At 35.4% G+C, this 13,250-nt stretch overlaps 1 protein-coding gene across 1 annotated transcript in view; it reads left to right on the forward strand.

Annotated features, from left to right (window-relative positions):
* Positions 1 to 13,250, forward strand: part of DCHS2 (dachsous cadherin-related 2) — a 320,767-nt gene that overhangs the window by 41,914 nt on the left and 265,603 nt on the right. The gene's annotated exons all lie outside the window — the stretch shown is intronic.

Consider the following 13,250-nt stretch of genomic DNA (forward strand, 5'->3'; position numbering starts at 1 on the left):
TTCTGTCCTGTTAAACCTAGCAAAGCCTATTTGCTATTTAAAGAAAGGCTTTGAACAAATAAGGTGGTTTGGAATGCAAGGAGTTATTAATTAACATTACAGCACAGCTTTAGGACACAAAACCACAAAGCAGCTTTCTGGCTGGTTGTCAGTGAGGTCACACATGTGTAAATAATCCTTTGTTAACAACAACTACAAAAGCTCCCCAGCTTTTTCTTTTCTCTGTATTTTATCTTTTTAAAAATGTCAATGACTCTGTAGTTGAGTGAGGACCCTTGTAGCTATAATATTCTATATAAATAGGTGACAGCAAGAAAGTGATGACGATGATCCTTTTGTTCTCCCTGTGCCTCAGAATAATAAAGCATCCCAGAAATGAATTCCCTTTCATGTTCTTAGTCTTAAATGAGATGGTTGTTACCATTTTGACTTATTAATAGGTTAGGTCAGGTAAGTTTCAGAGCTTTAAGCCAGACTGAACAACTAGACCAGCAAATAAATGAGCAGGGAGACAACCTAGGTTAGGTCTACATGCTATTGCTGAAGATTTTTTTTGTTTGTTTTCAATGTATAGTTAGGAAAAAACACAAGGCCTGGAGTCCTAGGATTTGTAGGTTCAAGGTCTTCCTTTTCCACTTCCTCCTACCTATATCGCCATAAGCAAGTCATTTATCCTTCCTGGGTCTCAGTTTCCTTGTTGCTAAAATGAAGGATAGATTAAATTATTGCTAATTAAATCTGGGGGCCTTTGAATGCCTTCCCTGAAAACTCCATCCTTACATGGTAGTAATTCTGGTTTCTTGAAGGCTGAACAAACAGATGGAAAACTCTAGCAGGATCTCCTGAGGAGGAAAGACTTCAAGTACCCTCATGGAACTGGACTGTGTCTATTATCTACACTCAGAAAGTTCAAAGAACTTGGATTCCAGATGTTTGGCCACCAAGCCCTTAAATGTTTTTGGTTATAGCAGTTCATGGCACTTTTAAAAAGATAAGGAACTATACCCTATATGGATTAAGGGAGTACCTACACTAATGAAAATACAGTTTTTTTTAAATATTGAAGACTATGCATCTCAAAAAAGTACTTTTAACCAACATTTGCTCTTCTATCAGCATATTGGAAAAAATTAATTTTTTCCTTCTAAAATACCAATATTTCTGAGCACTTTCAAGAAATTTGTAATTAAGATATCATGTTACAGCTTTAATTTTATATTAAAATACTTTAAGATAAACCCATTTTTGTAATAATTTTCTTAATTAAAAGTCAACATTTGCAATAGTGTACAAGAATAATAGGTACTATTCATACCCCGATCTTTCCTTTTTCTTCCCTTCCTTTTCTCTTCCCCTCCTCTTTCCCTTCCTTTTCCCCGGCCCTAGTCCTGTTCTGCCTTATCATTTTCTCTTGTCCTTTTTCTGTTGCATCTTCCCCAATCTTTGTCTTCTTTTCTCTCCTTCCCTACCATCTCCCTCCATCCCCACCTTAGACATGATAGTTATCTTCAAATATTTGAAGATTCATGATGTGGAAGAAAGAAGTATTGAACTTCTTCTGTTTGGTCCCAAAGGACAAAAAAAGGGGGGTAAAGGTTAGGGAGGGCAATTGTGGAGTATCTCTTGTCTGGATGTCAGAGAAAACTTCATAACAATTAAAACCATAAAAAATTAAATAGATTTCTGCAAATGGTAGTTAACATTCTGTCATTGGAGATCTTTAAATAGCAGAGACTGGAAATCCACTTGCCATCCATTTTTCTAGAGGAAATAATATGGAATAATTTCATTTTAGGCACAGATGGTAGTAGATTTCCCATTCAGCTGTGGGATTATGTGACTTCTTTCAATCTCTGTTGTCTTGAGATGTAATTATCAATGGAAACATTTCCATTTGATGTCTACAACGAATGATTCAGACATGGGGCCCTGATTTAATTGAATGATTTATATAGTCATATATGGTGGCTAAAACTCATATTAGGGTAATAATTTTAATGCTATTAGTATCAAGTAAATGAAAATTTAAAATGTAGGAGTGACACCATTAAGCATCTGTTATTTAGGATTGAATTATTTTAGGAATGAGTGGATTGAGAATTGCCCCTTAAATAGAATTTATTTATCCCCATCGGTAAAGTAGTGTTAGTTCTGTTGACAAGTTATGACAATTTTCCATGGAGATACATGGTTCTATACTGTTGAATTTAAGACCTGTTTAAGTTTTTATCTGAGTATAGGCATAAAGCAAAACAAACTCATGTAATACTGGACAGGTAAGTGAGAGAGCCATATCTAATCATCTGATAAATAGAACTTTCAGAGGCAGCAAGAATATTAACAATGTTAGAAAAGGACTTCTATGGAGAAATTGCACTTAAAGGTTTTGTTTTAGAATTGCAATAAAATTCTAGAAGAGCCTTTATGTCTTTTGTATTATAAAATGCCTCCGTGCAATAACTGGAATAGTTTTTTTGAAAATCAAATCAACCATTTATATAAATTACATTTATGCATGATTTATGTCTAAATAAGTAATGAAGCAGTTAAAAAAATTTGACATTATTGCTTATGAAAAGTACATGCAAAAGAGTACCACTAGTCACTATACAAGAATGTTAAAATGTAGTCCTACCAATTTGAAATAAGCCTTTTTTATATTAAACAACTGATCAATGAAAACCCTAGGTATAGCATAAATTACCAGACAACTTAGGTTTTCCTTGGAGGGAATGATTGCCAAATGTTGTAATGAGACAGACACATAATTATATCTAGACACATAATTCACATCACAAAGAGTCATCACGTCTTCACATTTTGTTCATGCTTTCTTAGTCACATTGGCACTGGTGTTCAATAGACTATAAACACATGGCTACGTGCTGTGATGGCATAGGGAACAGGGTGCTGTATATTGTTCTGTAGGACGTTTTATAGAAAAGCTTTACTTTTAGTTTCCCTAGCATGTTCTATATGAATCTGGACTTTTTAAATTAAAATTAGAGTTTGAACATTTATTTTGCAAAAGAATTTTATGTACCATTCAGTTAAAAATGTGCTCTCCCCCTGCACATTTAAAATAAGAATTGCCATCAAAAAATAAATTTATGTACTACTTTTTCTAGGAAAAACATTTTGTGTACACTGTGAATCCTAAAGTCATCAGGTTAGGGCTGGAAGAGTTCCCATATAGTTTAATCTTTTTATTTTATAGATGAAGAATTGAGCTCAAGGAGAACCCAAGTGATTTGCCCTTGGCTACACAGCCAGTAAGTGACCAAAGTGGGATTTGGTAATATATGTATTATCACATTTTTTTTTTGAAAAAGGTAAAATCAAGAAAAAATAATTTATTCATTAAACAAGTAAGCATCTACTAAGTTCCAGACAGAGTCAGTGTGGGGTAATAACTAGAAAGCTGGCCTTGGAGTCAGAAAAATCTGGACTAAAGTCTCGCCTTTGACACATTCTTGGTCTTCCCACAAGCCACTTAAATGTTCAATATCCCACTAAACTAAGAGAGAGCCTAGTATTGCCTACTCTGCATTGATAGAGGAAATTTCTTTCCTGAGAGTCTTCAACAGATATAAAAATAACAGGATAGCTGATCTGATTCAATTTCTGTCCTTGTCTGTTTTTCTTTCTGTCTCTCTATCTCTGACTCTCTCTTGTCTCTGTCTCTGTCTCTGTCTCTGTCTCTGTCTCTGCCTCTCTCTCTCTCTCTCTCTCTCTCTGTCTGTCTGTTTCTTTCTGTGTCTTTCTCTGTCGGTCTCTGTCTCTCTGTCTCTGTCTCTGTCTCTGTCTCTGTCTCTGTCTCTGTCTCTGTCTCTGTCTCTCTCTCTCTCTCTCTCTCTCTCTCCCTCCCTGTGTATCTCTCTCTGACTGTCTTTAATATTTTGTATTCTGAGTTGGACAGCTTCACTTTAACAAATGTTTCTAGCCATCACAAGAGTTTCTAACACTTAGTAATAGGTTCCATGCCTACCATAACTCTGAATTAACAAAAAAAAAGTGAATATAAAAGTTATCCAGGGTTCTATGCTACCCAGGATATTCAAGGGAATGTCTAAGTATTGTATTTACATATTTAGCTACACCCCCTTCTTTATTTCACTAGCCCAGATGGGTTTGTTTAAATTACCCTCAGTGTTCTGGGGGGGGGGTTCATTCTTGTTTTTAACCCATTCACTAGTGTGCTAACCCCCAAAGGCATTGCCCCAAGCACTTAGAAAACTTTTTATTCTGTGCTAGTCACTTTGTCAAAGTTGGTGTGCACAACATTTAACACATGTGTGAGTTGGGAATGAGAGAGAGAGCTAGTTAAGCTTTCCTGGGGCTTATGGTAACCAAAACACTATTAAAGCCCAATAAAGGAAGCTGTAATCAAAAAGGAATTATAATAAAGTCCAGTTAGGTATTAAACTCTATCTCTGGACTGACTTGCTTTCTTTTCAAGAGGTACAGTGTATACTACCCATATTTCTCATGTTAATAAAATAAAAAGTCTTAGCCCTCTCTAGCTCTGGCACTAATTCTCATTATTCCCACTGGGAATTACTTGATTAATAAACACTTTGTGTATAGGCTGTCTGGTTCATAGGTTTTTCTTAAGATTGGCAATGAATGTTTGCATTTTAAAGAATATACTTCTGAACTGGCTAGCATGTATCATTGTGATGTAATGCAACCAGCTTTCAACTGGACCAGTCCTCCTCATTCTCTTTTTTTCCCATGGGCCTGAGTTAGAGAATAGTTTACTGGATTTTGGCAGTAGTTGAGTTCCTTTCAAATCTGGAGAAAATAGATGGTGTCTTGCTGTTTTTAAAAAAAATCAACAATTTTTTTTCTTGTCTACATTTTGTCTGACTGGAAGGGATGTATTCTAAATGCAGCAGATGAGATTCTAAATGTATGCAGACAACAAACTGGCCTGAGCTTGAACTGGTTGCTACCCATTTCAATTAATACCATGAAGCACTTACTATATTTCAGACCTTGTCTTAGGCATTAGGGATACTTACATTCTCCAGGGTGTAGAGAAGGATAATGTGTACAAATAGACTAATAGAGAAAGATGTGTGTGTGTGTGTGTGTGTGTGTGTGTGTGTATTATAAAGTGATTTGGGTGACAGAAGTACTAATAAGAGAGGGAGGTCAGGAAATAATTCTTGTAAAATGTCAAATTTGAGCAGTCTTAAAAAAACTTCAGTGTCCCATGGGGGAAGCAGAAGCAGAAGGTTATGGCATTCCAGACCTTTGTTCTTTTAAATGAATTTTGCTATTATTTTATCAAGTTCTATAAATTATCCTTTTGGAAATTTGGTATAGCATTCAAAACATAAATTATCTTTGATAATATTTTCATTTTTATTATATGAGTTTAACCATGAGCACTGAATATTCCTCCAACTATTTCCCTTGTTCTTTATATCTTGAAGGAGAACTTTGTCATTGAATCTATATGTCTTTTGTGTTCTTCAGCATATTGGTTCTCACATAATTTATGTATTTTTATAGTTTTTTGGAATGAAATTTTTCAGTTCTATTATTTCCTTTTGAATTTTGTTATTATTATACAGAAATTTAGTTGATTTTGATGGTTTTTTTGTAGCCTGGGGCATATGTATTGTAACCTTTGCAAAAGTACAAAGGTCAATGAATATTGTTTATGGAAAGAGGAAGTATATATTTGTATGTATGTATCTATATATATACATATATATAATTTTATTTTCCCCCAATTAGATGTCAAAACAATTTTTTAACATTAAGAAAGTTTTGAGTTTTAAATTCTATTTCTCCATCTTCCCTTTCCTCCCCAAGATGATAAGCAATCAGATATAGGTTATACATGTAAAATTATGAAAAACCTTTTCATATTAGTTATTTTGTACGAGTAGACTCTAAAGATGGTGGTCCTTTGGTCTCAAAGAGGATCATGATATCAGGGAGATGATTCATGACAAGCACATGAGGTGGATTTGAGTGAGGGGGGGAGGGGAGCTGTGCTAAGTAACCAGTCCCATTTTCTCCTCCAGAGTCATCTGGATCTAGTGGCCAGATATGAATCAGGATGACTGGAGGTGGCCCCATATGCAAGGCAATCAGGGTTAAGTGACATGCCCAAAATCACACAGCTAGTTAGTGTCAAGTGTCTGAGGCGGGATTTGAACTTCTGGCCTCCTGACTCAAAGATCAGTGCTCTATTCACTACAACACTTAGCCGCCTTACTAGTAGACTCGAATAAAAGAAAAAGGATGAAAGAAAGAAAGTGAAAAATAGCATGCTTCAGTCTGTATTCAAAAAATATCAATTCTTTCTCTGGAGGCAGATAGCATGTTTCATTATTAGTCCTTTGGGAATTGTCTTGTATCATTGTATTACTAAGAATAGCAAAATCATTCATGTTTCCCCAGCACACAATATTGCTGTTACTCTGTACAATGTTCTGGTTCTGTTCACTCTGCAGCAGTTAATATAAGTCTTACCATGTTTTTCTAAAATCATCCTACTTGGCATTTCTTATAGCACAACACTAGTCCATCATACTCAAATACCACAACTTGTTTAGCAATTGATGGAAAACTCTTTGATTTCCAATTCTTAGCTGCCACAAAACTATTTTTGTTCAAATAGATCCTTCCCCCTCCCCCCAAACCCACTTTTTTGATGTCTTTGGGATATAGTTCTAGGTGTAGAATTAGAGCATCTCAAGATATGTATGATTTTATAGCCCTTTGAAGATCAACTATATCTGGATGTGTGAAAAAGAGTAATGTAAAATCAACTTGGAAAGATAGATTAGTGTTAGATTATGAACAATCATGAACAAAGGAATGTTTGTTTTCATGAATTTTACAAATTTGGAACATATTGAGAACTTGAGATAAAACAAGTAAGATTAGGTAATGGAGGGAAAGTGAGTGGTGAGATAACAGAGCAAGGCCATCAGGCAGGTTAGGAGTATGGGGTAGGGTGAGGTGGCTTCTTATTTCAATATGAAAAGGAGCCATGATTTTGTTAGGGCTGGGCACTCCTCCTTAGTTTACTTGCCTTCTTGAAAGTTTCTGTGTCCCAAAATTGATCATCCTTTAAACCTGAAGATGTGTCTCCTCTAATTTAGTCTAAAGGAGGCTACTTCTTGGACAGAGGACACAGATCCCCCAGATCCTTGTGCTGAACCTTTCTAGCTTGGAGGTATTGATTAGAACATCAGTTTGCTGGCAAAGACTTTGAAAAACCAGAGGAACTTCCACACCACAGTGAAGGAGTGGATTACAGTTTGAAATAAAAATTATAAATTGGGGAAGAGGGAAGGGAACCATGTTGAGGGTCTGGAGTCAAAATGAGAATCAGAGAAGAAAAGCTTAAACTAATGTGATGGAAGAAAGTGACACAAAGATTGTTATATAGAATGGAACATTTTGGGAGGAGAAATAAACCAATCAAAAAGCCTTTATTAAATAAATGATTATGTATATTTGATATAGGAGTTTAGCTTTCTTTTTTCTCCATTGGTATGGGGAGAGTTGGATTGGAAAGAAAATAGATTCATGCTAATTAAAAAAGAAATGAAAATAATAAAAAAATTGGAGCACCTTGAATATGCTAGATGATGGGGATAATAAGACAAAAAGACCAAAACCATGAAGTATCCCCTTTCCTCAAAGAGCTTACATGCTATCACAGAAGAGAAGGGAATCTGACACAAAGGAGAAGCATCATATTCTCGGCATTGCATAGAAGAAAAGTAGAAGGTATAGGATACTTAAAGACTGGATGAGAAATAAGAATGTTAGACAAATGAGGACTCAACTCATTTTCTGAGCTTGATTTATGTGACTTATTAATACAAGTGACTCATAAAATAGGCTATTGTAAAGCTGTCAGGCTTTGCTTCTGTATTCTATGACCTTACCTGTGTCCTTGGAGCTAGTTCATAAACAAAATAAATAGGTGTTTTTTTCACCCCTTATATGTGGATGGAACCTTAGAGAGATCATCTGTCTCAAACCCCTTATCTAAGATGAGGAAACTGAGACCAAGAGAAAAATGACTTCTCCAAGTTCTTATAGCTAATGAGGAACAGAACTGATATTATAATTCCCCATAAAATGAACATATCATGTTCCTAGGATAATGAGATGATTGATCTTGATGGGTGATAAGGTCCATTTTGGGTTTATGGAGACATCTGCTTGAAAAGATGGACTAGTACCAGATTAAGGAGCACTTTGAATGTTAGATTGAAAAATAGGAACTTGAACAGTAAGGTCAGTGTTTGTCAGACTATTTGGTGAGTTCAGTTTATTCTGAACAAAATGTCTAATGATAAAATGAGAGTACTAAAAATATTTTGCCTTCTAAAATATATGAAACTGTGTATTAAAAGACATCAACGTGTAGCAATTTTCAATACAAAAAATTTACTTATTTTATTTTTCTCCAAAATTACATCAACCCTTTTCACACAAGGGGCCACTTAACCCTCAGTCTCATTCTATTCCCTCTTCTTAGGTCAGAATTTATGGGTTCCATAAGTAAATTTTAACTCTAAAATTGTTGCATGGTCAAATGCATTATGAAAATTTTACGGTAGGTATTAAAGAGTCAAAAGTTGGTCAATGCCAAATCAGGTAATTGTCTGAATGAAAATAATATATGAAAATTTTTTTAGGAGATACAGTCAACAACATATCTGAAACAGGGCTGGATTTGCACTTGGGAAGATTTGGGTTGCAAATCAATTTACTATATCATGAGCATATCACCTAATCCTCTCTGACCTTCAATTTACTGATGATTTAAATATCTGAAGTACCAATTTGAGAGATTTATTGTGACTCAAATGATATAATACACATGAAATCTTTTTAAACTTTAATGCCAGTCATTTAAATTATTTTTCTTTCATCATAATTCAAAAAAGTTTAGATAGAAATGCTCTTGTGATTGATTTCTATTCTGCTCCTAATCTCTTCTATTTAATAATCTTTGGGCTGTGGTTACTTTTGGTAATTGAATAGAAGTATTGGGGTGTAAATATCTTTACTCCAGTAAGTAACTTCTGCACTCTAGTATCTTTGCCAAGAAAAGTCCAAGGACAGTATGGTCCAAGGGATCAGGAAGAGTTTGACTTAATGACTAAACAAGAGCAATTGAAGTGTAACTGAAGTGTAAACTCATCTTCCATAGCTTCACTGAAGGTATTTTGGAAACAACTCCATTATCAGGCAAGATGATAGATGATGGTGACGGGTGTATGGTTTTTTTTTTCATCACACTGTTTTGATTTCTCCCTTAAGGAGTAAGAGCCTGATGCAATCTTCCTCACTGCTTCTGGGGGGAAAAAGAGGAAATCATTGCCTCCTCTCTCAATTAGCTACTTCCTGGTTTTACTAGATTATATCCTCCAAAATTTTCTGGTCCTAAGGAATTTTTGTAAATAAATTTCCTTCTCTACTAAATGAATGGATCTCAACAACTAGTCCCTTTCTCACCAGGCTTCCACTTCCTCTCCACTCCCCCCACCCTATCCCTGTTCTGGCTTGTACTGCACAATCCAAATTACATTTACAGATCCTCAACATAACTTGTTTTTCCCTCTGGACTTCCTCACTTCATTCTTAATTTCCCCAAATACAATCAAGCAGGTATAATTCTCATGGCTTAGAAAACTATCTAGTTTAAGATAGTTTCAAATGCACAAAAATCCCCAATATAAAAAAAATTATTAGAGAGATAACAGATCTAATGCTGAATTTTCCAGGCTCCAGTTGTGAGGGCATTCTCTGCCCTTCCCCCTTTCAATGTTGAAATAGGTAAAAAGCAGGAAATAGGTGAAAGCAGATACAGACAATAAAGGTCTTCACTCTTATTTGTGGAGAATCTCAAGCTAGTCTCTCACCAAAGATACCCATGGACTGCTATTAAGAATGATAACAGATTCTGAAAGATTCTTTCCCTGTATTGCAATGTTTTGTCTTGCCATGGTTGAACAGAGTAGAGGTGAGTGGCCTCTCAGCCACAATTCAAACCTGTACTAGAAAATTCTGCATGAAGACAGTGGCTCAGGTTCCCTCTGGCCTTGAGCTACTTATGAATCACTGCTATTCTTCATCATCTTCAAAGTCAAAAACTTCACTTTTACATCTATGTAATCATGCATGGGTCACTTAACTTCTACCTGCTTCAGTTTCCCCAACTATAAAGTGGGAATAATAATATCTACCTTCCAAGGTTGTTGTGAAGATCAAATAAAATAATATTTTTAAAGCTCTTAGCACAATGCCTACCTCACAATAGGTACTTAATTGCTTTTTCCCCCTTCCTTCTTTCCTTCTCACTCTTTGTCCTAGTGAAAAGAGAACTCTGTGACTTTCCTAGATTCAGTTAGAACAGAAGATGGCTGAGATAGAAGTGCCTATGCCCTTTCCAACTGTCAGTCTATCTTCAGAGAGAGATCTATATGAAAAACAGTGAACATCTCATGTATGATTCTGACCACCAAATCATTTCTTGTTAGATATTCAATAGATGTTAAATTTTTTCAACATAAATTCATATATTATTTAGTATGTTTTATTTCTTTATATAATCTGTATTGATCCAGGTTCCTTCTGGATACATTTCCATTATTTCTAGTACCAAAGGGCTATCTCAAAGCTCTTCTGTTTCTGTAAAGGAATTCTCATGACTTGAGCCATTTGGGAGTCATGCCTTTACTTATTGAGCTCATGGAGGGTCTTTTGATTTCATTCTTGGACATTATTTGTTTTATTTTATCTGAAATTTAAACCCCAATTCATTGGTTATTCCTATTGTTAAACTGTTGTTTTTGCTCTTCAGAGTGATGTCTTTGGTGGCAAAAGTATTTCTGAAATATTTTTTAACCTATTTATCATGCACTCTAAATATCTCTTAATTCTTTCTTCTTCATGATGAGAAAGTATTCATTTTAGGACATAGCTTTCATGGAGTTATGAGTCCTGAGGTTCATTAAGAGTATCTGGGTTTTTGTTTGGACATTTTCTGAATTTGTTATTGCCTAACTTACTATTATAAAAGTATAAGAGAAGATTGGTATTGCATAAATGTTAATTACTTTATAATTCTTCTTATTAGCCAATTCAAGTCATACACAGGCCAAGGAGTGATGCCCACACAACAGTGTGAATTCATTACTGCTATAGTTCTCTCCCTTCTCTTTCTTTCCTCCAAGCTGCTACAGAATCAGTGATAGTTCTTGGACCAAATCCCTAACAAAAGTTCAACTTCCTTGTCCCTCACCTTCCTGCTTTGTGCCATAGAACCCTTACTCTAGACTCAACTGTAATAATGGACAGAATAGCTTAAAACTAGTTTTCCTCCGAATTTAGATGAATCTTAATTTAGTCCTTTGTCTCCAAGGGTTCTTCTTTAATTCCCAGGCATAGGTTTCTCTTTCCTTGCAGGGTCCAAGTGAAAAAATATGTGTGAGAGGTATAGGATGGAGCCTTTTCTTCTTCATAAGTTTATCCATTATGATATTTGTAAAGACTTAAAAAATTCCAGAACCTGCCTACTTTATGTGTGGAAGATTAGGGGAGAAGCTATTAAGCAAACTAAAAAGGACAGAAATCTTGGATAGAATCAATATAGATTGTGTTAGAAATAAAGCAACAACAACATGTAAACAAATTTTTGGTGCTTTGAAGATAGGGGTGGGGCATCTAGTAAGATAGTTGTACCAAGAATCCTTTTTTTGTTTTTGAAAGGCAGTGGGGTTAAGTGACTTGCCCAAGGTCACACAGCTAGGTAATCATTAAATGTCTGAGGGCAGATTTGAACTCAGGTCCTCCTGACTCCAGGGCCAGTGCTCTATCCACTGCCCCACCTAGCTGCTTCCAGTTGTACCAAGAATTGTTCCAAAGTGCTTCTATCTCTCATCTCTATATTACCACGATGACTTGTTTCCTGTTCTAGGATATGGAAGCCACTACTAATGTCTTAAATGTGATGGTGGCAGGAGGACTGTTTGTGTGTGTGTGTGTGTGTGTGTGTGTGTGTGTGTGTGTGCAAGTTTGTTTCCTACAACCTGACAAATTGGGAAGGTTAGAGAAGGAGAAAACCATGATCCTTTCCATTTTAGGCTGAATTATTTTACATAGTTTAATAATAATTACTAGTCATTTAATTCAGCTATAGTATGGATTTAGTAGTCTTTTAGGGACTGACCTGAGAACTTTTCATGAATAGAGAAAATATTTCTCTGGCTGGTGTACTCAGTTCCAAACAGGTGATTTGCAGATGCAACATTGGAACACAATCTGTATGTAAGTGGGGATTGCCCGTATTAATTAATCTTGTGGTTTCTACTGCAGCTGTTTGTGAATGTTCCCTTGGGCTAAAGAAACCTATTGACCAACTCTAGCATCAAATTTTTTTTGATTTTTTTAAAACATAAATGTCTATTTTTGATGTAACCTTTGATATGTATTCTCAGATTTTTAAAAAAAAATGAGCAGAGATAACTTTCTTTTATTTCTTTTTATTGAGGAAATGATAGATGAGGATTTCGACCTGTGAATTCATCATTTTAGAGAACTTTTGGTATGGAAAATCTTTTCATTCATGCAAATCAAAAACATAGTTGTAAACTCAGCATCTGTCAGTGGTGGAAACTGAATGGGCCTTGTTCTTTAAGAGGCCAGGGTTATCCCTCTACAAGCTATGCTATGCTACTTCTTTTTCTCAGGGTTGACCAGATGCTTTAAGGTGGAGGGACAGTGTAAGTTTATAGAAAGGGTCTTGAATATTGTTAAGCTTTATATCTCATACAACTCAACATAGAGAAAAATCATGACTTTAATCATGGGATATGATTGAAGATTCAAAAAATTGTAGAGCATAGTAGCAAAAATTTAAAAATAGCAATATCTATTCTAGCAAATAACAACTAGTTTTCATATGCCTCTTTAAGGTTTGTAAAGCACATTACAAATATTATTTCATTTAATTCTTACAGAAACTCTGGGAGGTAGGTATTCTTACTATCTTCATTTTACAGATGAAGAAGCTGAGGTGGACAACTTTTTAATGATTTACCCAGGATCACAAAGTCAGATCTTCCTGACAACTGGCCCAGCACCCTAATCCTTGAACCAGCTATCCTAGAAAATCTGTCTAGTCTAACCTCTTCCTTCTGCAGATGAAAAAACCAAGCCTGGGAATAGCAGCATGATTTGTCAAAGGTCACACTGGGATA

Source organism: Macrotis lagotis, chromosome 3, assembly GCF_037893015.1.
Source record: "Macrotis lagotis isolate mMagLag1 chromosome 3, bilby.v1.9.chrom.fasta, whole genome shotgun sequence".
NCBI classification, from domain to species: domain Eukaryota; kingdom Metazoa; phylum Chordata; class Mammalia; order Peramelemorphia; family Peramelidae; genus Macrotis; species Macrotis lagotis.